The sequence below is a fragment of the Balaenoptera musculus genome, chromosome 11, assembly GCF_009873245.2.
Source record: "Balaenoptera musculus isolate JJ_BM4_2016_0621 chromosome 11, mBalMus1.pri.v3, whole genome shotgun sequence".
NCBI classification, from domain to species: Eukaryota; Metazoa; Chordata; class Mammalia; order Artiodactyla; family Balaenopteridae; genus Balaenoptera; species Balaenoptera musculus.
In genome coordinates this window covers 78339763-78367072 of record NC_045795.1, presented here as the reverse complement: position 1 = coordinate 78367072, position 27310 = coordinate 78339763, and the positions used below count along the sequence as shown (strand labels likewise).

At 43.1% G+C, this 27310-nt stretch overlaps 1 protein-coding gene across 3 annotated transcripts in view; it reads left to right on the top strand.

Annotated features, from left to right (window-relative positions):
- PRICKLE2 (prickle planar cell polarity protein 2) overlaps positions 1-27310 on the top strand; it is a 337544-nt gene that overhangs the window by 201473 nt on the left and 108761 nt on the right. Inside the window, exon 1 of one of the 3 annotated variants that reach the window (XM_036870262.1) lies at positions 11709-11996. The exons of the other annotated variants lie outside the window; for them this stretch is intronic. The gene's annotated coding sequence lies outside the window, so the exon portion shown is untranslated. Of the gene's footprint in view, positions 1-11708; positions 11997-27310 lie in introns of those variants that run through there. 3 annotated transcript variants of the gene reach the window in all.

The following is a 27310-nucleotide window of genomic DNA, read 5'->3' as shown; positions in this document are numbered from 1 at the left end:
TTCCATTTCCAGGACTAGTTCCATTATAGCAGGACTTTTTTTCAAACCAGGATAAATTAGACGCCCTTTAGAGCAAGCTATTTATAGATGTTAAAGAATATTTAAGATGAAAAAGAGCAGAGGTGGAATCCAGCACAGAGGGTTGAGGGGTTGAGGGATATGTATGCCATAGCTATACTTCTCACTCTTTCTTCTCCATCAGTCATCTGCCTGACAACAGTCACGGGTGTGACAGTCTCCCAGGGCTGTGATCAGCTTCTGAGGGAACTGCAAAAAAAATGTTCTGTGGAAATATAGGACTGCAGTTATCCATAACTGTCTCATGAATGAATCAGCAGCCATGGCGATTTATGGTCAGCCTTGGCTTACATAAGATAGGCTGCTGTTCATGGGTATTCCATTCGTTCAACCCGTATTTATTGAAGACCTACTATGTACCAGGCATTGTTCCAGACTTTGAGGTTAGTTAGGGTGCTGACTGAAACTGACAAAACTCTGTGCCCCCCCCCCCGCTCACCACGGCATGGGGTGTACATTCTAGGGCTCTGTAGGGAATCAGAGCATAAAGCAACATAAACAAGTAAATCATATAGTGATTTAAGAGTGTGAAGTGCTGGACATTAACTTCAAAATGGCAGTGTGAGAAGCATGGCACACCCTTTAAATTAACCAGGGAAACAGTTGTTTGACTGCTGTAAATTATTTATTAAAAAAAAACAAGCATTTATGGTTTCGAAAAATTGTCCCAAGTGTATGCAACAAATGGAGAAACTGCTATTCAAGAAAATCTATTAAATCTTGGTAAGAACAGAGAGGGTATGGCATTTGAGCCATGACCCGCTCATCTCCCCTGTTCTCCCCCAACACAGATTGGTGTGATGGAAATTCTACTCTGGAAGTATGCAGCCAAGAAGGGGGGGGGCTCCATCTCTCCCTAGATCTCAGTCTAGGGCTATGGTTTCCCCCTGGGAGGGACAACCTCAAAGACTGGCAACACCCTGCCTCTGCAGAGGAGCCCTACTTCAGTCAGATGAGACGGTGGAGCAATTTATGCTTCAGGGTCTGGTTGGAAACAGTAAGTAGAATAATCAGCTAGCAGTTAGTGGAGGCTAATAGCTGGGTGTGAATCCGATAAATAATAGACCAGCCGGGTGCTCAGGGAGACGGTGCTCCTGTCCTCTGAGGAGCAACGTCAGAGTCTGCACACTGCAGGGGAGACAGACTTCACTCAGCTTGACTAGCCAGTCACGAAGCAAATAAGCAAACAGCCGCAAACTCCTGGGAAAGGGAAGAGGGAGGCAGTGTGCAGAATTGCTACAGTGTATTATCTAAAATGTTCAGTTCTCAAAAACATATCATGAGTCATGCAAAGAAACAAAGTGTGATCCATACACATGAGAAAAAAGTAGGCAAAAGAAACTGTCTGTGAGGGGACCTAAATGTCAGATTTACCAGAGCCTTCGAAGCAGCTATTATAAATATATTCAAAGAACTATAGGAAACTATCTAAAGAACTAAAGGAAAGCATGATAACAGTGTCTCATCAAATAGAGGATATCAATAAAGAGAAATTATTCTTTTTAAGAATTATTTAAAAATGGAAATTTTAGAGTTAAAGAGTATAATAACTGAAATGAAGAATTTACTAGTAGATTTAATCTGGAGAAAGAAAGAGTCTGCAGACTTGAAGGTGAACCAGTAAAAGATTATTCTGTCTGAAGAGTAGGGAGAAAAAGAAAAAAAGAATGAGGAAAAAAAAAGCAGAACCTTTGAGAAATGTGAGATACCATTAAGCATACGACATATGCATAATGGGACCAACTAAAGGAGGGGAAAGAAAAAAAAAGAAAAAAGAGAAAAAAATATTTGAAGAAGTAATGGTGGAAAACTTCCCAAATCTGATGCAAGATATTAGTCTATACATCCAATAAGCTAACGCACTCCGAGTAAATACATGAAAAGAGAGCCACACTGAGACACATCATAGTAAAAATGTTGAAAGGCAAAGAGAAAATCTTGAAAGCAGTAGTAAGAAAAAACAACCAATCGCATATAAGGGAACCCTAATAGGGTTAATGACTGGTTTTGCAGTCTTGACAAAGACATTGATAGTTCCTTAAAGTGTTAAACAGAGTTACCACATGACCCAGCAATTCCATTCCTAAATATATACCCAAGAAAAATGAAAACATACATCACAAAAACTTGGACACAAATGTTCATGGTAGCATTATTGATACTAGTCAAAAAGTAGAAACATCCCAAATGTCCATCAGTTGATGAATGGATAAATAAAATATATATCCATACAGTGGAATATTATTCAGCCATGGAAAAGGAATGAAGCTCTCGTCTAAGCTGCAACATGGATGAACCTTGAAAATATTATACTAAACCAAAGAAGCCAGTTACACAAGGTCACATATTATATGATTCCATTCATATGAAATGTTCAGAATAAATTTCTAGAGACAGAAGGTAGACTAGTGTTTGCCTAGTGCTAGAACAGTGGGGCAAATGGGGAACGATTACTACTTGCTAAGGGGTTTCTTTTGGGGGTTAGTGAAAGTGTTCTAAAATTAGATTCTGATAAGGGTTGCACAACTCTATGAATATAGTAAAACCTATTGAATGGGTGAACCGTGTGGTTTATGAATTATCTCAATAAAAATTTGATTTTAAGGTTGCTAAGTGCTAAGGAGAAACATAAAGTAAGGAAAAGGTTTGACAGTATTAAGAAGATAGGAGGGAGGACAGTCTCAGATAGGATGGGGAGCCCTCACGGAGGTGACATTTTTAAGACTTGAAAAGATCAGAGAGTGAGCCAGGCTACCATCTGCAGGAGGAATACTTCAGGCAGAGGGAAGAGCAAGTGTAAAGATCGGGAGGCAGGCATGTGCCTGGTGTGTTTGGGGACCAGTGTTTGAGTGACAGCAGGGTGGAGAGTAGCAGGAGATGCTGTCAGAGAAATCATGGGGCCTAGATCTCAAGGGCCTTGCTCTGAGATGGGCAGCGTTGATAGGTTTTGAGGGGAAGTGTGACATGCTCTAATGTTTGTTTTCAGAGAATCACTATGGTTGTAGTTTTATGAATAGACTGAAGGGGGGCAAAAGTAGAGGCGAGATTTGATGGTGGCTTGCATCTCCATCCAGGAGAAAGATGCTGGCGGCTTGGAGCAGGGTGAGAATAGGGGAGGTGATGGAGTGATGTTAGATTCTGCGTACATTTTGATGGTAGAGCCAACAGGACTAGTCAAGGGTCACAAAATACTCAGTGTAAGGGGTCAGATAGTAACTGTGGCCATACCCGTCTCTGTGGCAACTACTCAGTTCTGTCCAAGCATGAATGTAGCTGTAGACGATAAATAAATGAATGGGCAAGATTGTGTTCCAATCAAATGGTATTTGCAAAAAGATGAAGCAGACTGGATTTGGCTGGTCGGATGTGGTTTGCCAACTTCTGGATTAGCTGTCAAGGGCAAGAGGAAGAATAGAGTGAAGGGTGACTCGAAGGTGTTTGTTCTTAACCAGGAAAGATGGAGTTGCCATTAACTGAGATAGTGAATGCTGCAGATGGAGCACATTTGGGGGGGAGGGGGGTGGGTTTTAAGAATTGAGGTCTGGACTTGTTAAATTTGAGAAGCCTTTCAGACATCCAGATGTAGACGTGACATAGGCAGACGGATCTGTAAAGCCTTGAGTTCATGGAATAAGTCTGGCCATGGACATGGTGTTTAAGACCCTGGACTGGATCAAAGAAGTGAAGGTAGAGAGGGAAGAGTAGAGGTTCCAGGACTGAGCCCTGAGGTATTCCAGTGTTTAGCTGTCAGGGGGATGAGGAAGAACAGCCAGAGGGTAGGAGGGAAACCAGGAGAATGTGACATCCTGGAAGCTAGACGAAGAAAGTCGGAGAGGTTTACTCCGTCCTTTCCTTTCCCACTCACACAATCATGTTGCAATGCACGTGAGCGGAGAGATGTTCTTACAGGAATAATCCTGAATTCCCTCTAACTTCCAGGCAGGAAAAGTCATTGTCAAACTTTTTATTCATTCAGCAAATATTCATTAGCTGTCAGGTCACCGGGTACTCTGCTAGGTGCTTGGAATAGAATGGTGAGCCAGAAAAGGCATGTCCGTGCCCTCAGAGATGCACAGTCTGGTTAGAGAGAGATGTTCATCAGGTAATCATTAACACTGAACATGGATGGAGCAGAACTGCTAAGCAAGGTTGTAGAAACCGTGAAACAGGACACAAGTTCTAAAGGAAAGGACCCACATCTAAGACAGCAGTACTATTGAGTTTTGTACAAAGGAATGCATCTAATCTGGGGGACCAGGGAACCTTCTGCGTTTTTTCTCTGTTTTTTAATAATAAGTTAATTCCAACATATCGCATCCTGTTTGGGACACACCTGGTTTTTGTGGGGATGGCTGAGAACCTTTGAATTCGAGGAAGAAATATGGACTTGGTAATCAGACCCAGGACCAAATCTCAGCTGTGGGTCCTTGTGTCATTCTTTTATCCCCTTTGAACCTCATCTATCAGTGTGGGATAATCAGAGCTACGGTTTGGGATTATGGTGAGGACCAAATGAGATAAAGTGTGCAAAACACCTGGGATATAAGTCCTTCCCAGTCTTTGAGAAAGATAGTATGTCAGTTGGTACATCTGTGACACTCTGTGTTCCAGGATAATTTTCCTGAGACGGATCTCTGTTGCCAGTTTGCTATTTTATGAGGCAGAGTCTTTTTTTCAGTCTTTCTCCAGGGCATCCTCCGTTTTTTCCAGCATTCTCTCCCAAAAGAAGCATGCAGGGGCTTGAATGCCTGCATTTAGAAAGTGCTGGAAAACCAAAGCTTCCCTGTACAATCCGTGCCTGTTCTTCTGGTCCTTTACATAGAGAAAATTCAGCTTTTTATTCTGATGTTTAATGAAAATTAGTAGTTACAAAAAGCTGCTGTAATGAAGTGCAGCGTTCTTTACCTAAAACAAAAGTAATGTTTGCTAGCACATCATGTCACTTTAACAATATTTTCATGGAAATGTGTTCAAAACATGTTCAAATCATTGATGCAGTTTTTAATCTTTTGGGGGAAGGGAGCAGTCTTTCATTTTGATTTGCCCACACTTGCTTGTCTGTATTTCTCCTTTGAATTAATGTAATTAAAAGAGGATTAAAAGGCTATGTTAAAATTTTGTGCATTAGATTATTGGGATCAAGAATAATTAAAATGTATGAAATGTGGCTGATTCCTAAGATGGTGGAAAAAAAGAAAAGGAAGGCCTCTTTTTTGGATGTAAAGTGTGTCAGTTTATTTTTCACAAGATAGAGAAATGTGTCCATGGTCTGAGAAGCACTTATGATGATGGAATCTTATATAAATGGATGTGAAAGAAGGGGGTGCTGTGGTGAGGGGGTCATCCTTATGTTTAGCATGAACAATTTCATCATTTATGGTTGCATCTCTCATTCTTGCTCCCTTCTCTGAAAACCAAGTGAGGAGTAATAGTATATGCTACTGTAGTGTATATCCTGTTACATGCGAGGTACTCTACAAAGCACTGTATAGAAAGTGACTCATCTAATCCTGCCTAAACTTTGGTAGATAGATGTCTCCATTCTACAGATAGAGACACTGAGGCTTAGAAAAGGTGGTGATGGGCTGTTAATTAGCAAGATCATACAGCTAGGAGGTAATAGAGCTGGATTTCAGTGCAGGTCTTTTTGTTGGGCTCTTTCCAGGACAATGCCCTGCCTGCTGCAGGAGACAGATTATTATAGGCTTGAACTGGAAAAGTGGTTAGAATCGCTTGAGGAGGATCTGTTTTGAGCACTTCTATCTTATGAAGGCAGCTCCACCTTCAGGTGCCTTGTTTATCTTTACCTGCAGCATAGAAGCTTCACAAGTTTTCATTTATTTTCTGCTTACATGGATTAGATGTTGTTGCTTGGAAGTTAATAAAAATCGAGAATATTTTGTTTACTTCCTTTTGGGGCAAAACAGATGCAACTTTGATCTCTAGTATTCATTGAGGACGATTATCATTTCTTTGATGTTAAACATACCTTTGTTTTAAGACATTATGGGTTTAGAACATTGTGTTATTTTTTACAAATGAATTTACATGGCAAAAATAAAAATGGGCAGCTGTGATAGGCATTACCAGGGCTCCTCATGATCTGTTTTTCCTCTTATTTCTGGGTGTACAGTTCCCAGCCCCCTTGCAGCTGGGCGAGGCCATGGGACTAGTTTAACCAACAGAAGTGATGTCACTCACCTGTAAGCTGAGGCACCTAAAAGCCTCTCCAGTTCTCTCTTCTTCTGTTGCTGTAACCTGGAAATGATGTGTTAAGATCACAGATACACAAGAAAGAAGCAGACTAGATCCCTGAGTCACTGCTTGGAATGGAGGTGCCTGGAGAGGTTCTGGGCCTCCAGCCAACTTTGCATGAGTGAGAAATCAATTTTCTTTGTGTTAAATCACTGAGATCTATGATTGTTACTGCATAATAGCCTAGCCCATCCCAACTAATACAACAGTTCTTTGTCAGCCTCCTCTCCCTCATTTTGAAACATTTGCTGGATTTTGAAATCAGAATGTCAGAGAACTACTCTTGAGTAGATTATTTAAAACTGTATAAATCAATCTCTCCCTTTCTCTCTCTCTTTATATTATGTATCAATATGTGTGTGTATATACATGTGTATGTATGTATATATGTATATATACACACACATACATACTATAAAGTTTTAAAGAATATATTCTTTAAAAATATATAATATATAATATAAAATATATAATATATATTACATACTAAAAGTTCATAATCTAAAGAAGTTTTATAATATGTTTTATAAGTTATATAATAATTTATAACATAAGTTTGTAAGTTTTAAAGAATATATTCTTAAAAAATATGTAATATATAATATAAAATATATAATATATATTACATACTAAAAGTTCCATAATATAAAGAAGTTTTATAATATGTTTTATAAGTTTATGATAATTAATTTATAACATAAGTTTATAAGTTTAAAGAATATATTCTTTAAAACTATATAATATATAATATAAAATATATAATATATATTACATACTAATAAGTTCATATATATAAAGAAGTTTAGAATATGTTTATAAGTTATATAATATATTTATAACATAAGTTATATGTTTTAAAGAATATATTCTTTAAAAATATATATATGTAAAATATATACTTACAGTATATGGTGTGTGTGTATATATATATTAATTACACATCCTTACCTTTTCTAAAATAAATATAAACTTAAATGAACTTAAGCCCCTTACTATTAGATAAGTGGTTTGAAACTTTGGTAATATGGTAGTTACGATTTCGCAATAGCAGAGCCAGAAGGTGCTAGTCTAAACCAGCCAGGACTGGTGCTGTCTTTTTCTTCGTAAAGTGCTCCTAAGAACAAAGGTGCTGCCACTACTCTGAGTGACCCAGGCCATTTCTTATCATCTCCGGATTCAAACGTCTTCCTTAGGTTCCAGTGAAATCCCTCTTTAGCTCCTTGAAAATCCATTCCTTCTTATTTTACACCTATGGAGATGGAGATAAAAAATGGTTCATTATGACCGTCCTCATTAAAGCCCTTCATTTGGGAGGCCACAGTCCTTGTCATCACTTACCCTTCTCTTCTGTAAGCTAACCAGCGGTGATTCGATTACCCTTTCCCCATAATCCTCTAACAAGATTTCGACTAATGCTGGCTGGAATGGAAAGATGATGTGATTTTCTCGCATGTATGAAGCGGCCTCTTTGTCATTACCTGCCACTGTCCTGTTGGTCCTGCTCTGCCATCTTGTGCTCGTGCAGAGGAGTTTTGTTAATTCTGCACTTGTGCTAACATGTTTCTCTCATATTTGTACCCTTCCTGCTGTGTCTGCAGCACCCTCTCTACCAGCTAAAATTTGACCTCGGCACGTTTAGCACGCTTTTCATTTACGGCTTCTGGATTTTGTGCCATGCTTAGTAAGGCCTTCCCCCCATAGCCTTGTTTTTACATTCCCCTCCCCCCCACATTTTTTTTGACGTTCAACGTGATTCACATCACACTCTTCCTGATTTCTGATCACTGCAGCCTCAACCAATCTTGTCTTCCTTGTCTCTCTTCCTATATACTGTATGCAATTATGGTCATTTATGTAAATATCGTATTGTGCTATATCAATAGAAGGTTCTGAAGGTCTCATAGGCATAGCCTGTTCTCCCCTCCCCCACCCCCAAGAAGTTTGCTGTCATGAATGTGCAATTTCACTCTGTTGTGTAAAAACAGGGCGAGCTTTGCCCCTATTTACCAGATCTCTGAAATTTCCAAAGTAGTTGTTGCCTCACCTTGTCTGATTCCTAACAGCGTATTTTCCAAAAATCTGGAATAGAATATTCTCCAGGATGAAAATAATTGTCACAAGGAATTATCGATCTCTGGATTTTGTGATTTCAGTCATCTTGTGCAAGAGTGGTGCACAGATCACCAGCTCCCCCACCTCTAAGCTGCACTCACAGAGCACATGCTGTCAAAAGGACGTTGGCAAAGTGATTTTGCACCCTCCCCCTCCTGACTGCAATCAGACCTTCGAGAACTCTGCACGTGCACCTATCATAATATGCATCACACTCTAATTGCTTACGTAATTGTCTTCCCCTCTTCCCCTCTCATTTCTAAGCTTTTTTAGGCAGGCCCCATGTCTTTTTTGGTCACCATGATGTCCCTAAGGGCTAACACACTGACTGACACATAGGAGCTCATTTAATGAGTAAATGGTTACATGAATGAATGGGTGAAGGACCCATGCTTCCCAGAAACACAGTTATTTTGCTCTTTTGTGCAGATTCAGAAGGAGAGACCCCTGAGGCTTCTTGGTCATTTCTCTTGCTTCCCAGTTTCATAGCCATTGAAAAGTATCTGTGTTGCTTCATGGAGAAAGAGTGTGTCAGCAGCTCACCTACATTAGGTGAACTTTTTGAGTCATGCCCTAGGAATGGGGAAGATTTGGCAGTCTTCTGTTTACCCACTTCCTGCTGACTTTTGAACTTTAGTCCTTAACTAGTTAGTGCCAAAGTGAATAGTAAAAAGTCATCACTTCCACTACCAGTGGCTAAAATTTGCTGTGTTCTGGGTTCAGTGCTAAGGACTTCACACTGAGGATCATTTGATCCTCAAAACAGCCCTGCAAGTGTAGGCCCTATTATTGTCCCTCCTGTTATAGATAAGAACCTCAGGCCCCCAATCAGAGAGTTAGCAAATGTCAGAGCCAAGGTCTGACCGCAGGCACTCCATTCCAGACCCCATGTCATATCATCCCCTCTTATGAAATGGACGGTCACGTGGCAGATCTACTCCAGGTGAAGATGAATCTCTTTTCACTCTCTGCTCTGCTTTCCTCTTCATTGCTTCCCTGTCCGTCACTTGTGAATTGCTTCTCATACTTCTCGTATGATCACACCGATAATAAGTACATCAGAGAGGCTCATCTTCAGATGAAGAAACTGGGGCATAGAAAGTTGAAGTGACTTGTCCATGGCCACACCGGAGTAGGGTGTCACTGCTTTCCCTTGGCCGTTGGTGGCCCTAAACTGGTATATTTGGTAATCTTCTTATTGAAGGATACTGTGGTCCGGGGGAACCATCTGCTTCCCCACGTGCTCTGAGTTCCATGTGATGGAGACGTATAGCAGAGTATAACTCACTCGCTTGTATTCAGTTTCTATTAGTAAAAAGTTATTCCAGGTCCCGTGATTTTCACCATGAAAGGTCTTCTGTGAACCAGAGAGAAGCAGTTTGAAAGAAGTTATTAAGCATTATTAATACAATTATGCATAGCAAAGGACGTAATTTAACTTCCCCACACCCAACAAAGAAATTCATTTGAAGCTTCAGGAGCTCTAGCTGGAAGGGCAGAGCTCATGGGATGGGTTCTTCAGGCGGGGAAGTGGGGAGTATGGGCACGGAGCCGTGCTGGCTGCTTTGTCCTCGGGGACACTTCTGCACATGATGGGATACACCTCTCTCCCAGCCTCCCCAGCTTTTCACTCACCTTCCACCTGAGGACCCCACAGCGTTTCCTTATCACAGGCACAGAGTCCAGAGAATTGGCTTGCTCTTGCCTCTCCCCTGGCCCAGCATACTGCATAGGCAGCATTGAAAGAACAGTTGATTTTAAACAATAAAAGATGACCACAGAAACACTCAGAGGAGAGATACAATGGCTATCCTAGTGGAAGGAAAACCTTAGTGAATTTTTCTGACTTCATCGAAAATACCAGAAATAACTATTATTTACTGTTACTGGTATTGTATCCATCCTTACCGCAGTTCCACTCAGTATCTTTACTTCATTGCACTAAAGCTCAGAGCAAACACTGTACCTATACGCAGTCCCTAGAACAGCTCATGGCACAGAGTTAGGTGCTCAGAAAGTATTTATTGAATGAAGGGATGGTACAGATGAAGAAACTGAAGACACCAAGTGTTAAAGTGACTTGTCCAAGGTCACATCTCTAGCAGCCAACAAAGCCAGGATTCAAACCCAGGGCTACCCAATACTATAGAGTTCTTTCTTCCTGATTGCTTGGATAGGCCTCTTTGTTGGTACAGAAAGATGGAGATTGGAGACCCAAAGGTCTTTAACAAAGTCATGGACTGAGGTCCAGGAAATGTGAGTTCTGGCCCACCGTTGCTGAAATCCCTGTGTGGCCTTGGAAAAGCCTCTTCTCCACTCAGAACCTCAGTTTCCTAATCTGTAAAATGGAGAGATGGAAGCAGTATGTTCTAAGGGTCCAAGGGTCCTCAGAAGCCCCTGGGCAGGTTTATGCTTTGTCATCTCTCATGCTTACTTGGAGCTGGGGTCAGGGGTTGACAGAGGGGGCTAATTCAACACCCAAGCACGTGAGGAAAGCAGTCATTTGTGTTTTATCTCAGAGGTGCAAAAAAATTCAAGGTTAACATAGTCCCAAGCCAGCAAATACCCTGAAATGAAAGTTGGAGAGAGAAAAGAAAGAAAAAGAAAGTAGAGGCATTTGGAGGGGGGGAAAAAAAAAGCTCTGATTCCACGCCTGGGTTGGTGTAGCATATAATCTGAAACAGGTGCTCAGGTTTATAACTGTGCCCAGGTCTGATCCCTGGCACATAAGAGCACAGCCTTTAAAAGAGAGAAAAAAAAAAGGCGTGTATCTTTAAAGCATCTCTTCTCTTATGTGATATTTTTGTACCCCTTTGGAGGTTGTGTCGCTAGGGCCTTTGCATCCAGCAAAGGCTTTCTTCCCCTCTTCCTGGCTTGGGGATTATTGAGTTGGAAGGTGAGGCTAATTTACATGTAAATAAATCTCAGCGCTGGGCAGAGGGGACGGGACATCCAGATGCCTCGACTGACTTGCTGACGTCACGGCTTCATTAGCATGCGGAGGATGCGAGCACTGCAACAGCGACTTCGGCACCACCAGCAGCTCCGCCGACTGTTATTATTATTTTTTGGCGGAGCTGCACGTTTCCTGGTTCAGTATCTTGGGCTCCGCGACCAGCTGACTGGTCTCCCCGGGGTCTGGCTCAGGATCAGTTGGTGACGCTGAAGCTTCGTTCTGTGACTTCCTGCAGATTGTCGTGAAGAAGGGGAGTTAAGACAAAACTGGGGTTCTCAGGAAGGCGATCGGATCCGAAGGGAGGGAAGAAGTCACACTTTTTCCCCTGCCTGGTGGATCCCAAGAGGGGCTCGATCCAGCAGTGTTGTTTCCGTGAGCGAATGCAGAGCAGCCCTGGCTTGAGCCTGCTGCTGCTGGCTTCAGGAAGGGTCCAGATTTGGAGAAGGGTTTCCAGAAAAAGATGCTTTGGCTGCCTGCAGTCCTGCTTGCATTCTTAGAAGCCAGACCCAGGGGAAAAGTGAACTGGGGCAATTGACAAGCTCAGAGGGTCTGGCGGAAGCTTCCATCCAGACTGGGAACTTCACCCTCCCTTGAGGTAGGTGAGAAATTTATTCGAATTCACAAATAGAACAACAGCGTATTTTCTAGGAAGGATGAGACAGCTAGATCTAGAAGCTTTGCATGGGGTGGGGGCAGGACATGGGGGCTCCGTTATCTTGCCAGGTGGCTGTTTTCCATGGCCCTCTGGCACCTCTTCCCTTTTTATGCTTATTCGAAAGCTCAATTGCAAAGTGACATTTCACAGCTCTAGGAAGTCCTGAAGAAACACTTACGTCTTGGTGCTTTAGAAGCAGCTTTTCTCTAAAAGAAGTGTAGCTATCCTTAAAAAATAATCATACTAAAAGGGGAGAGGGCTTAAAAACAAACCACGCACCTGGCTGTGTTCTTGCATTTCGGCTCAGGATGTCAGAAACCATTAGAGGCTCTGGGAAATGAAGACTTAGCTGAGACTTCCAGGTGAAGAAATGGCGCTGGAATTATTTAGGTTGAATTTTAGCCAGTGCTTTCAGATTAGAAATGGTGACAGAGCTCCAGAATATGACTGCACAGCCTGGCTGAAACACATGACTCAGTGCGTTCTCTGCATTGGGTTTCTTGGAAGAGTGTTCACAGTTAGCTCTCCTTGCTCTTGGTTTCTCCAAAGCCAATCACAGCATTACTAATCTGCCATGGAGGTCTTGCGATGAAATACAGATTTTTAATCCCATTATTTTTTTGTTATGTGGTCTTAGAATATGCTGGGGTCTCATGGGAGTTTTATGAACCATAAATAATCCGAGCTTGGCCAAATCACACTGGGCTAAGTGATCTGTACCAGCTGTGATGCCGTCCGCTGGTCCAGGCGTGGCTCTTGTATAACTTCGGCACGTATGTGATTTCCCCAGCGAGAGAGTTCTGCTTCTATTCATTGCATCCATGGCCACAGTCAGGGGAGGGCTCCAGTGTGCTGTGACGCTGTAGACGGGGACTGTCAGGTACCAGAGCTGCAGCTTGCAAGGCTGCAGTTTGCTTTGCTCAAGTATCTCTTCCCAGAGAGTGTTTTAAACCATCTCAGTGAGACTTAAACTAAATGAAGCAGCCTGGTCTCCTTGCCGGAGGCTGAATTGGCTGCTCTAATCCTGCTTCCCAGAAGGCTTACTGGCTGCTGATGGCTTTCACAGATTGGTCAGGATGAGTGTCCCCTTGGGCTCCAGAGTAAGTCACAACTTTAACGGAATTACTGTATTTTGGAAATTTGGATTTTAATGCCTCCTTGAGTGCTTGTAAAGGTTTTGCCTTTCCATCAAATGCTCTTTCCCCTTGGAAATTCTTTTTTTAATGTGAAAATTAAAACATGTTGGCTCCATCAGGCATTACAGTCTGTAAACAATCGTGGGACCGCCAGAAATTGTAAAACAGCATTGTTTGAAATGGCAGGTTTGTAAAGGTTCACCATGCAATGTAGGGGAAAAAAATTGGAAGGAAGGTGCATTCATGGAAGCTTAAGGAACAAACAGGGAATTTAGAGGTTAGGCAGTAGGGGATGATGTTTATCATCAAGGGCTCAGACTCTGGATTCAGAAAGAGCTGAAAATACTTCGAGCTGCCTTTCTGGGTATTGTTTCCTGTGTATATCATGAGAAGAGCAATAGAACCAATAGGCAGGGTGTAAGGATTCGGTGAGATGACATACAAAAAGCACCTAGCACAGTGCTAGGCACATAATAAATGTTCCATAGAGGTTAACTATTCCTGTGGTGGTGGTTGTGATTGTTACCTTTTTATCATCTTTATTCTAAGCGTCGTTGCTAAAAAATAAGACAGTCCACTGAAAAGGCAATATCCTCACATCCGTTTGTGTGCAGAGAGGTTTAGCCAGCAGCAAAGGTGCCATCTTCAGTCACTGCAAGGTCCCAAACCATTCCCACTCAAAGGAACTTTCCACTATTTCAACTCTATGGACTGAGTTGACAGAATAAAGTGTATTGTCCGGGCTACTGTATTTTGCTAAACTAAAAGTGTCGGGATGGTAGAATGAAAATCATCTAGCATTAGCTGGGGTTCAGGCACCCTTTTTTTTTTTTTTTTAATAAATTTATTTATTATTATTATTATTTTTTATTTTTGTCTGTGTTGGGTCTTCGTTACTGCGCATGGGCTTTCTCTAGTTGCGGTGAGCGGGGGCTACTCTTCGTTGCAGTGCACAGGCTTCTCTTTGTCGTGGCTTCTCATTGCAGGGCACAGGCTCTAGACGTGCAGGCTTCAGTAGTTGTAGCACATGGGCTCAGTAGTTGTGGCTTGTGGGCTCTAGAGCACAGGCTCAGTAGTTGTGGCGCAGGGGCTCAGTTGCCCTGTGGCATGTGGGATCTTCCTGGGCCAGGGCTCGAACCTGTGTTCCTTGCATTGGCAGGCAGATTCTTAACCACTGCGCCACCAGGGAAGCCCCTCAGGCACCCTTAAAGAAGGTCTCCTGTTTGGCAGCTGACAAGTCTCCTGTAGAAAGCTGCGGGCTCCAAATTGGAATCAATGCATTTCTGGATTTCTGTACACGTTTCTCCTCTGATCCAACGCTGCATGTGTGAGAGGCCTGCCTTTTCTTTCCACTTTCTGTGCAGTGTGGACACTAAGCATTTTCTCCTTCACGGAGGCCTTTAAATATGGCTTCACCTGCTGGATGGCTCCTCGGAAGTTCCCAGGCTTCATTTATGCCACCGTATGGGTGACTTTAGCTTATGGATCGGCTGTTAAAGGAAAAGAATGGGCCTCCCTTGCTCCCCTGCCTGTGACCCAGCCCTCTGCCCTTGATTTCTGTCCACAGACAAGACCCATCCTTGCTAGGCTTTCGCCCTTCCTCTCTTGCCAGTGAGCATACTTCAGTCATGCCGTTTGACAGCTGTTTATCCCTTTCCTTTCAACGTCTTTATTTTAAATTTAGACGAACTGGAACTCCACTGCAGAGGTCTGAAGGACAAATTAGAAGTGAGTTAAAGGAACCAGAGGAGTCTGGCATGAAGTTCTTTCTCCAGAAACTCAGAATTGGGAGTTGATCACTCCAGATTGCCATGGTCTTTAGTAAAGTAGTGTTTTGCATGGAGAACCATAATTATCCCTTGATAATAGCCCACCCGCATTGCCTCCTGATCGTATACGTGACCTTAGAGCCTAAGCTCTCTGAACTTTGGTTTCCCCATATAAATATTAGAAATAGGGACTTCCCTGACGGTCCAGTGGTTAAGACTCTGCACTCCCAATGCAGGGGACATGGGTTCAATCCCTGCTTGGGGAACTAAGATCCCACCTGCCGCATGGCACAGCCTAAAATTTAAAAAAATATTTTAAAATATATTAGAAATAAATTTCCCTGGACTTGTGGGACTCATGGGCTTGCTGGGGAATGGTGGCTCCACCGCCCTTGCCCAGTTCCTGGCTCGTACTAGGTGTTGGACTTTCCTTCCTTCTGCTGCTGATGATTTTGGTATTTCCCATTGGATCCCAACCTGTGAACCACAGGGGGCAGTAGTTTTCATATTCATTCAACAGAGGAAACTGAAGGCCAAAGAGAGAACGTAACTCACCCTAAATGACACAGCTGGTGACAAATCCTGGTACCCAGTTTAGTGCTTCTCCTACTACACATGGATTGCAAACGCTCCAGGTTTGAACAGGGCTCTTAACCCCTCCCTTCTGTATTGCTCGCCTTGAATTAGCAGAAACCTCAGAAGCCAAAGGCATGGTCTTCTCTCTTCTCTGTTGTTTTCAAACACCCAAGAATCAAAATGCTCTGTCCATCAGACAGGAATTTTGGGTGGCATTTGGGTGAGGACTTTTCTTTTGTGCTTGACGATCTACTAAAACTTTTCTCTCTTCACTCCCTCCCTGATTGTCGTGCTTATAATCGGGTCATTGCTGGTGACCATGAACTATTGCGGGCTAAGAAGCTTGAGGGCTAGGCATTGGCAAAATCTGTTTTCCTCATTAATGCTCTGGGCTGACACTTGGCACTTTGCTCTTGTCCCAACCTGAAAAGGTTTTTAATGAAATGTTCTCGTTTTTATATCTTGTCCATGTGTGTGTGGAATGTGTGTGGGTAGAGGGAGTGTGTTTGAATGGAGCAGGGGAGAAAATGTTGGATAAGATCACACCGAGTTTCCAGCATCATGAGTCTCCGCAGTCTCCACTGGGGACCTGGACACTGATTTCGGAGACTTGGCTTTCTTTCTTTCTTTTTTTTTTTTTTTGGCATGTTGTTTGAGCAGTTCTTTGTTCAGAGTCTGAAATCCAGAGGCCTGCTTCTTCCATTATTTCCCTGGGGACAAGGCAGAGGCAGAAAGAAGCGGGCATGCGGGGGAGAGGCAGTGGAGGGGGGAGATGTGGAGAGAGAGAAGCGGAGAGATTGGATGGAGGAGTTAGGAGGAGAGGGGGGTGGGAAGCAGCTGGGAGAATATCAGAGCAATCTCCAAACCACCATGAAAGTGCAAAGCTGAAGTTCCCTTTGGGTGAAGTCACAACTCAGAAGACAAGCACTGTGGCTGTACTTCAGCTAGAAATACCTCTACCCATCTGTCCTACAGAACCCATAGTGCAGCCATTTTAAATTCTAAAACCCTACATGGGGCTAAACACAGCAAGAATTTTCCACCACAGCACCATGGCCTATTTTTAAAAATGCATTTATTCAAAAGAGCACATCTTCAAGTACAGTATGAGCCTGCCTTTCCTTGGTGGGTGTGTAGGGTACACTTCTGGCACGCATTTGGCTGTAAAGTCCATAAGGATCAAATCGGCCGAACTGGAGACTCAAATTTTATGAGAGCTGACATAGAGGAGACACAACACTGTCGAGAGCACAGAATCCAGAGGCATCACTGGTTGGAAGTGGAAGCATCAAGGGAGTCAGGCCTCGTTTGAGAAAGTGTGACCAGAGTCTTGCTCACTCAGGACAGTAGCGTGATCCTTTAGGAAGAAGGAATAATGGTGATTTCTGATACCCCCTTCTTCCTGGTCCTGGCAATTGTGCATAAACCATCCTGGGGCGCTGGAGGGATTGCAGGCACCATTTTTCCCCCGGGATGTGGGATAGAGATGGAGTCCAGGTTGGTACCTTTTACAGGCCAGCGCTGTGTCTGTCTCACAATAGACGGTGACTTGAGTTACCTCCATTTGCCTCACATTGGGAGTACCGTTGGCCTCAGCTCCCCCATCCCTCCTTGGTTTTTAAAAATCAAACCTTACACGTAGGATCCAGCCCCATCCAGGGTTAAAAGTAACTGGGACGGGAATTCTTAGCATTTCATTTCAGCTGGGCAGGATGCCATTTTTCCAGCTCTTTTCTTGCCATCCATTCATCAGTATGAGTCCTCAGAGATGCTTGTTCATGAAAGTTCCAGGACTCAACTGAGAAACAGCTATACTTTCTGTGGTCACAGGGTCAGATATTTTTCAGGATAGCTGTTAGTGTATATGTCAGTGTATGTTCTGGGTATCTATGTGTCTGAAATAGTTTTTGTGTTAGTGCTTGTGTGAATATGTAGAACAGGTAATAAGTAGCATAGGTTAAACACTTACCATGTTCTAGTTGATGTGAAGGGTGCTTGACATACCTTGCCTTGTTAATTCTTTTTATTTTTATTTTTTATAAATTTATTTATTTTATTTATTTATTTTTGGCTGCGTTGGGTCTTCGTTGCTGGGCGCGGGCTTTCTCTGGTTGCAGCGAGCGGGGGCTACCCTCCGTTGCAGTGCATGGGCTTCTCATTGCGGTGGCGTCTCTTGCTGCGGAGCACGGGCTCTATGCATGCGGGCTTCAGTAGTTGTGGCTCACAGGCTCTAGAGCGCAGGCTCAGTAGTTGTGGCGCACGGGCTTAGTTGCTCCGTGGCATGTGGGAACTTCCCGGACCAGGGCTCGAACCCGTGTGCCCTCCATTGGCAGGCGGATTCTTAACCACTGCGCTACCAGGGAAGCCCCTGCCTTGTTAATTCTTATAGCAATTACACAGCTAGATATTATTAACTCTATTTAGTAATGGAGAAACCAAGACTCCTAGAAGTTAAGTAACTTGCCTGACGTTACACAGATAAGAAAGAGTAAAGCTGGAATTCAAACCCAGGATAATCATCCTCCAAAGCTTGAATGATGTCCACCATTCTGGGCCTCCTTACACTTTTTACTGTAATGTATTTTGAATGTTTTTTCTTTGCCTTCTAGATCTTCTCTGTGGAACCCTCATGGGAGAAATGCCTCATTATGTAGCCACTGATTTAAAATCCTTTTGCTGGATCTTTTGGTAAAATTGGCAACAGCCAAGAGACTGTATCAGGTACAAAACAGGACCGAGTAGCTTGTTCACCTCCAGCTTTGAATGTGGCTTTTAGAATGGCAGTGTGAGGTTTGTTGGAAAGTCAGTTAAGACACACTCTGATGAGCAGTAAAAGCTCCGGGCGAATGGAAGCAGCCCTTTTGCTGGACTAGAGGGAACTGGGTGATTCTGCTGCGAGGCTAGTGGGATCTAGAGAGGGGGCCAGGCTTCTTGGCTTTTGATTGCCCGTTGCATGCACATCAGGCGCTAACTAGAAGGTATGTGCTTCCCCTTTCTGAGCCTCAGTTCTTTCCTCCCTAAAATGTAGGTCCTGAATTAGATGGTCTGTAAGTTCTCTTCCAGCACTGACCTGGATGAGTATGAACTTTCAGAAGGAATTCAGCCTTGTCGGTGGAGGCGTGTGATTTGTACCATCGGCTGCTCTTGGGCGGAGAACTGAAAGGTCAGGTTTTATATCTGGACCTGACCTCTGTGTGTTGTGAATATGCGCTGGAATATGAGAAGCGGTAGCCCTCCAGAGAGTGACTCGGAGCTTCCTGCAAAAACCTCTGACCTTTGGATATTTCAGACTAGTGCAGAGGCGGGTGTCTGCATCCCTCAGTGTGTCGGTGCCGCTCATTCACTCTCAGAAGCCCTCCGGGCTGTGTCACGTTTGCGAGCATCCTGCAGAGCACCTGAGACCAAGACCTCTCCAGTTTAATGGGTGTACACCTGGGGGTGTTGATGAAATGCAGACTCTGCAATTTTAGCAAGCTCCCTGGTGATGCTGGTACAGCTGCTTCTCAGCCAGCCTTGTAATAAGCACTGAGGGCTGCACAGGGAAGGAAGTTTGACTAAATTCACAAGGCCCAGGTTCGAGTCCCAGTTGTGTCATTCCTTATCGGAGTAAACCTCAAATAGATCTCTTAGCTGCTCTGTGACTCAGTTTCTCCTTCTGCGGAGTAATGAAAGTAATTAATAACTAACAGTTAATGACTGCTTACTGTGTGCCTGGCACCATGCTCACTATTTTTTTATGTGCTTTCTCTTAACTAATTCTCATAATAACCTTATGAGGTAGGTTCTCTTATCAGCTGCATTCTATAGAAGCTAAACACAGAGAGGTTGAACAACTTGCCCAAGGTCGCACAGCTAGTAAATGGCCAAGCTGGAATTTGAATTCACATCATTTGACTCTGAAGCTTGCACAACTTGTAGAAATGATAGATGTGAACAATCTTGGAACTTATGTGTGTTATACAAGCATACCATATAAATAAATGCATTTATTTATATGATATGTATTATTTATAAATGTTTAGCACACCTGAAATTATAAGAAGCTGGTGTTTCCCAGATGGGATGGTATTGTTTTTAAGGGAAAAAAATATTCCAATTTGTATTAACTAAAGTCAAATGCTTTGTGAAGTTTCTAAGAGCACAGGTGTTTGCGCTCTTGTCTTGGGTTGTTCAGCTAGGAAATAAAGTGTCAGCTAAGAGGAATGGGAGGTTCTGATTAACTGAATTTCTGGCTGTTTAGAATTAAATCCCATTTTGTTTTCAATCTTGTTTTTGCAAATTTGGACAATATATGCAATCACTTTTCTGCCTTACAGAAAAGCACAGTTACCCGACTGACTGTGTCTTGTGATTGAGGATATGGCAGCCATGTAAATTATTACCCTGAACACGACTTTCCTGCAAGTGGATTGATTGTGGGTTGATTGTGAGCATCATCTGAGTTTGATATCTCACCGCTCACTGGACCCCAGGCTGTGATCTGGCAGGATAAACAGATGTCTGCTTTCTTCCCTCACCCCTCCTTGTTATTCCTCTAGAAGCTTCTATTTGAATGACAGAGGAAATCTTCAGTGGGGAAAAGTATTCTTATTTGCATGTGTACCCATGCTTGAACCCCATTCTTAGAAATGTCCCAATCTTAGTAGGAGTATGGCAGATACCTAGCACCTGCATCGCCAGGCCCCCATCTCCCTCGTACATTGTGGACCTCACTGATGACACACCACACTCTTTTTGTCAAGCTCCAGCACCACTTCAGAATCCTACTCAACACAGCACTCCAGGTAGCCTGTATGCATCAGTTGTAGTTACCCTAAGAGATTTGACTTACATGTCATGTCTACCCTTGGACACTCCCTGGAAGTTGATTCTCTTTTTTTTTTGGCCATGCTGTGCAGCATGCGGGACCTTCGTTCCCCGACCAGGGATCAGACCTGCGCCCCTCAGTGGAAGCGTGGAGTCTTAACCGCTGGACTGCCAGGGAAGTCCTGTTCTCCTTTCAATTTAGTAAATATATATCAAACACCTATTAATTGCTTAGGCATGCTGAAAAGAAATTCTGTTTTCCACTTACTCTGCATTTATTCTTCCTCCCCAAAGTGGATGACTTGCAAGCTTTTTGAAAGTTTTAGTTAGCGAATTTTTAGTTAAGGTTTTCAAATTTTTTTTTTTCTTTCTCTGGGATCTACATCCTGTTGTTCTGATTAATATGGTGACCATTCTTAAGGTTCCCGTCACTTTTCATTACCAGCGATGTAGGGTCTTTATCCAGCTTCCCTGCTCTGATGCTTCCAGAGGAATACCTGCTTTACAATGAACTGTTTCCTGTAGGCATCCTCTGGGCAGCTCAGCCATTGGCTAGGTGGCCAGTGCATATGCAGTGGCTGCTCTTGGCTCACAGCCGTGATGCCCTCAGCTAAAGCCCTCTCCTGACAGCTTATCTATCAAGATTCAAGAGTTCATTTAAATTACTGCCTAAGTCTCCTACTTGCATTTGAGGTCATCATCTCAGAAGTCACCTGGAGAGCCTGTAAGGACTAGAAGCTTGCCACCAATTGGGACAATGAATCCCCTACCCTAAGCTCCTCCCCTGCTTCCTGTGCAGGTTGGGCCACCACTTCGAAACACCTGCCTCATTAGGAAGCAGGGTGAAAATGCAGAGCAAAGAATTCACATGTGCCTGTCTCAACAGCAGGAGCTTGAGTTCTTGCTTGAATGGCTTCTGAAAGGCAAATAGCAACCTAATCGCTGGGCTTGATTTTGATCAGACTAGCTTGAATCCTGCCTTCCGTTCACCTTGTCAATTGGGCTGCGTAAACACCAGTGTGGTTTGCCCTTGCCATGCTTAAAAATTGTTTTCAATCCTGTATCATTGAATTTCTAAGATTCAGCATCCTAAGTGGTTGTGATGATATCATGTGCCATTTTGAATTTTTAAAAGAAAACAGTGCAAAGAGTGAGAAATAGAACATCTGGAAGATATAAGGCACTGTCTCTGGGCCTGTGAGGAATAGCAGAGAAGACCTTTTACACTTAGCCAGTTCTCTAAACCAGGTATTTTTAACTCAGGATCCACAAGCACCAAAGGACCAGCAAAGATTGACGAACTTTTTGAAATTAAACGCAGAATTTTCTATGAATGTATGTATGTTCACCTTTTTAAGGGAGAGGATCCCGCCTTTCATCAGATTCTTAAACATGTAAAGTCACCTGAAAGGTTAATAAGAAGTGCTAGATTGGATGGTAGATGGTTGTAAACTCATCCAGGAAACTCTCCTAAGGTTAACTTGGGACTGGAAGACACTATCCTTTGGCCCTATAGAAATACATCACTGTTCTGCAAAGCTACCCAGGAAATAAGATGAAGCTCTGTGGAGTTGGAAGGAGAATTACCTGGTTCTCTTCCATTTTATAGATGGGTAAATTGAGGGCTGTAGTCTCAGATGCCAAAGCCACAAGAGTACTTCTTTCTTCTCTGTTTCAGATACTTTTTATTATTCACTTAACAGTTCAACAGGTTTTTTTGAACATTTACTTTAGGTTAAACTGGGGGTTTTCAGTCTTTCTATATTCAAGGCATTCTTTCAAATATTGGACATTTTGCAATACACTTAGTGGAATTAAGTTACACTGCAGTTATGGTATACAGTTCTCGGTTGTTCTCAACATAAATATATTCTTCTCTGTCCTAACTTTCCTTTGTCTTGTTTAATCCCGGAAGACGACAGTCTTTCTTTGGTGTGGTTTTGATGATGTACTACTGATCACATAGTTAAATCACACTGTACATTTGGCATCATTTTAACAATATACATTTTTAGTAATTCCATAAAATAAATATTAAGAAGTGAAAATTTTACATATTGTTCTGTCTTCTTTGTGTGCCCATGAAGTGTTCAGCCTCTAGTTGAGAACTGCCAAGCTAGATTCTGGGCTGGGTATTAGAGATTCAAAATTTTAAAGAACTACCTACTGAATGCTTATTGTTCTAGGTACAAGGTAACCTCCTTGAGCTTTTGGAAGTTATATTATCGTGGGAAAAACATTTAATAGATACAGCAACAGGTAAAATAGTTTCTGACAGTGACAAATGTTAAGAAAAAAATTAAAGGATAATAGAATGGAGAGTGAATGAGAAGGGAAGGTGGGCAATTTTTTTAGGGTTCTTGGTGGAGGTGCCTTTGAGTGATTACATGGATAATGAAAAATAGACCAGCTCATAAAGAGCTCAGGGTAGGATGCTCCAAGCAGTAAAACAGCCACTGCAAAGATCCTAAGAGAGGGATGGCCTTTGCACACACACAAGCACAAAGGACAAACAAAAAGGTCATTGGGCTCAAAAAAAAAAAAAAAAAAAAGGTCATTGGGGCCGAAACATGGTAGAGAAGGTAGGGAGTGGGACAAAATGAAGTTGGAGAGACAGGAAAGGGCCAGATTAAATTGTATCTCGGAGGCCAAGGTTAGGGAGTGTGTACTTTATTCTAATTGTAGTGGGAAGCCAGTGGAGCTTTTTAAGCAGGGGAGTTGAGTGTTATCGCCATTGTTTTAAAAAACAAAACAGTTAGTAGAAAATAGATTCTAGAAAGGAATGCGTGGATACAGGGAAGAATAAGTAAGCTGTTGCCATAGCCCAGGCAGGAGGTGATGGTGAATTGGACTAGAAGGGTGAGTAGAGGTCACTCATCCCATGCACCAAGGGAGTCCACAGTCTGGGCTGTTGTTCAGCTCAGCCAAAAGCACGTGGGCCTTGCTACATCCCCAGGTTTGGGGGTAGGAGGTGCATCTAGGGGACATACATCCTTCAACCGTCACCTTGTCAAATCTGAATATAACAAACTCTTAACTATTTTCAATGTCTCACTTCTGTAGACCATGTGAATTCAATTCATCCAGGGCTTCTTTCCAATAAAACATGAAACCAGGAAACGTTATTTTCTTTCTCTGTACTTGCCTCCATCCTCTCACTGCTGCAGCATGAAGAGACTAGTCGTGGCTCAGTACAAAACCACAAAAACCTTTCCATGGATCGGGCTTGAAGCGGGGAAATCAGCATCTTGCCTTTTTTGCCTGTACCCCCCTCTGGGAAACCTTGAGAAATGGGTTTTGTGTTTTTCCCTGGACTTGACTGAAGCCAGGTCTCTCCTGAAAATAACATCTCTCCCTGTTGTGTCTAACTCAGTCTCAATTGTGGGGCCTTACTTCCAGCCTCGGTATTTGGTAAACACCCAGTTTCTTGACACTCTTGTTTCCCCAGTCCGCTGGGGTCATCTTGAGCCTTGGCCTCATTCACTGAGGATCATGGATTTCTGGGAAGTCTCTACCTCCAGCCCTTCAGCACGAGTATTAAAGGGCCCCTGTCAAGTTTTGAAGGGTGTGACCATTGCCAGAATCCCCACAAGCCGAGCCCCTGAGGGATGCTCTCGCCAGCTGGCCCACATCCACACCAGAGATGGCTGGATTTCAGTGGTTCTCTGTGTATGGAGCTGGCTGAGTTCCCCTGGATGAAAGGCAGCCTAATATAAACTGAAAATGTTATTAATAAGCAGCCACTTAAGAATTTCCTATGACTTGCCAGTGATTTGGGGGCCTCTATGTGAACAGGGAGAAAAGCACAACTTGTTTTACATGGATTAAGGGACCAGTGCAGTCAGTCTGACGGGGCCTCAGAAAGGCATTCAGGTGTTTGGTGAAGGGCTCTGGAATCTAGCAGATCTAGGTCTGCGTTTCCATTTTCATCATTTCCCAGCTGTGGGAGCTTGAGTACGTTTCAGAAACACTTTGAGCCTTGGTTTTCCCATCTGTAAAATGAGGGTGATATTAATAATTTCCATCTCTTAACTGTGCTGTGAGGATTAAATAAGGAATGCGTGGAAAGTGTTTAGCACAGAAGCCCGGTGTACACTCTGAAAATGTCTTCTTCGAAAGGAAAGTTGGAAAAAGCATACCCTAGAGGTAGAACCAAACTGACTTGACTTTTCCTGGTTCAGGGTGAGAAAAAGTAGATGTGGCGTTCTAGACACACCACATTTAATAGTAGCAACCACAGCGCTTGGCTTCTTTGAGCTCCCCCTTCTCCTTCTATAAAATGGCAATAATAACCCCTGTTCCTCTGACTAACTTTGTAGAGATTTTTGGCAATTCAGAGAATTCCCTGAATTGCAAGTGCGTGGGCAGCTCTGAAGTACTTGATCAGTCCCAGGGTCATTAATTTAATATCCAAACCTGTCTGCCTTATTGTATCTCGGTAAGAAACCAAGGTCGTTTCTGTGACCTTGAAATATTAAAAAGGATGGTAAAGGGTAAGTAATCCTTCAGTAAAGATAATAATCAAATTACCTTTCTCAGTCCAGCACACCTTAAAGTATATACTAGGTATTTCATAAAGACTTGTAGAAATGACCTGTTTGCCACCCATCTGTTTTCCATTGATCTGTTTCCATCCCAACTAGAATATATTAGTAGGGGTTAGATTGACTTCTAGAGAACCAGAACCATGACTATTTTTATTGACTTGTTTTACTTTTTGTCCCTACCCAGAGCATAGGGCCTAGCAAGCTGGCACAGAGTCAGATTTCACTATACTCAGCGTGCTGTGGATATTCAGTTATTTAATCCTAATAGCAGCTCAGTGAAGTGGCAGTTAGGATTTGAACCCAAGGCACTGTGCCTCCAAGATCTAATATCTTAATCCACTGCACTATATACTGTTTTTAAGTACTTAGGGGATATTTAATGCTTCAGATTTGGTCTACATGGGCTTAGCCAACTTCTTACACACAGGAGGTAGAGACTGAACAAGTACTTGGGCAGGTGGCATGGAAGAGAAAGGCAAACAAATAGATATTTTGTGGAGTCTTCCAATTCTTGAAGTTGGGAGGTGAGGAGTGTTAGAATTCAGTGTGCAGTCATTTCCTCAGAAACTGTTCCCCTGAAGGACTCATCTGGAAAGGAGGAGCTCTTGGAACGTGATCTGTTCAACGTCCAATGAAGCAAAAGCATACATGCCATAAAATCACGGTTAACATATGGACAAAGAGAAATGGAGGAATTGATCCAGGCATAACCATTCCATCTACCTTGGTTTCCTCTTAGGGAGGCGGTTGGTCTGACAGCAGCTCAGGAAATCAGAGCTTCTCTAGGTACCCACAGCCTTTCCTACGGATGCAGTGATGGAGGTAGCAGTGTTGCCATGGAGACACCATCAGTAGCCAAGTTCTTTTCCTTTGAGGGCTCACTCTTTCCACTCATTACGATGCTCAATTAGCTAGCTGCGTGTTTGGTAGGCAGATTCCTCACTAGCCTGTGAACATGTTTACAATAAAGTTAAAACTCCTTCACCTGGGTTGCATGTGTCGTCCTCCAGCTGCTAGCTTGTCACCGTCTTAGACTCCTCTCAGTATCTTGATGACACCTTGTTCTCTCTCACCTCGTGCCTTTATTCAACTGTCAGGAATACTCCTTCCTTCTCTTTTTACCTAGCAACCTCCTACTCAGCAAGTTGTATGCAGTGCCCAGCCCTTGGTAGGTTTTCTACTAATAACTGACCTAACAACAAAGTCACAGGACTGTTCACTTTGTTTCTTTGTTTCAAAACTTAATTTGAAAACTTGCAGTGTTATATACAGTTTACAAGAATAGCATAATGAACTCCCAGACACCCTTCTAGAAATGTCTGTGGCTGACATTTGGCACTTTGGTGCTGCTAGTTCCCTTCCTCCCTCTCTTTTTTGCATGTGCCCGCGATGCGTACACATGGATTATTGTTTTGGCTCAACCCTTTGAAAATAAATGACAAGCATAATCCTTTACCTGTGTATATTTCAGCATCTCTCTCCTAGGAACAAGGACACTCTTTTAACTAACCCCACAAGTACTCTTGACTTTGAAATTTATGCTCTAGCTCCTTGTGGCCTAGATCTCTGTGTCCCAGTCAGACAGGGGCTCCTTACTGTTTTTTGTTTTAATCCCTCGCAACCACCACCAGAATGCATAGTACATAGTAGATGTTCAGCGAATTATTGTTTAATAAATGAAGTTGCCTGCAGTGAACACTTGCGGTAGTACCCTCTTCCCCCTTGGCACTCGCCTTTCCAGGGTACCCTGACCCATGGTTCCTCGTTCGGTAGCAGCTGTAACTCTCTGCTCTAGCCTGCCTGTCTCGTATGTGGGGTGGGCCACGGGGGCCCAGGTGTGGTCTTCACCCAGTGACTGCTGGGAATTGGGGGATAAGTACTCCTGCCTCCTTGATTCTGCAGTGGGACATCTCTGAGGAATGTTCTAGACCGTCTCCCGAAGCTCCTCAACTGAAACGAGTCTCAGTTGCCCAGAGCTTCAGCTGCCCATTACCTCTCCCTGTGTTAGCATCCTTCCCTGCCCTGATTCCCTTCTCCAGTTCCCTCTCAGGCCTTTTTGGGATCACCTCCCAAACTTCTTTATGTTCAGATGCCTTCCGAGGATCTGATTCTGGGGAAACCCAATCCAAGACATCATTCCTCAATTGCTGAGACATCAGACCTGGAAATCAGAGTCTGGTAAGAGCTACTCAGAATATGAAAAGTCACCCAACAGGCTTATTTTTTTTTTTAAAGGAAATGTGTTTCCACTGCTTAAAAATTCCAAGATAAATTAGTTTGAAGTAGGGCACTGTGTATGTTTCTTCATGGAAATATGAATTGACACATTAAGAGAGGAAACAACTGCCACTAAAAATGATCCTATAGCAACTTTGGCAGTGCCTGGGAGAGACACCCTCCTCTTGGTGCAGATGGCCAGA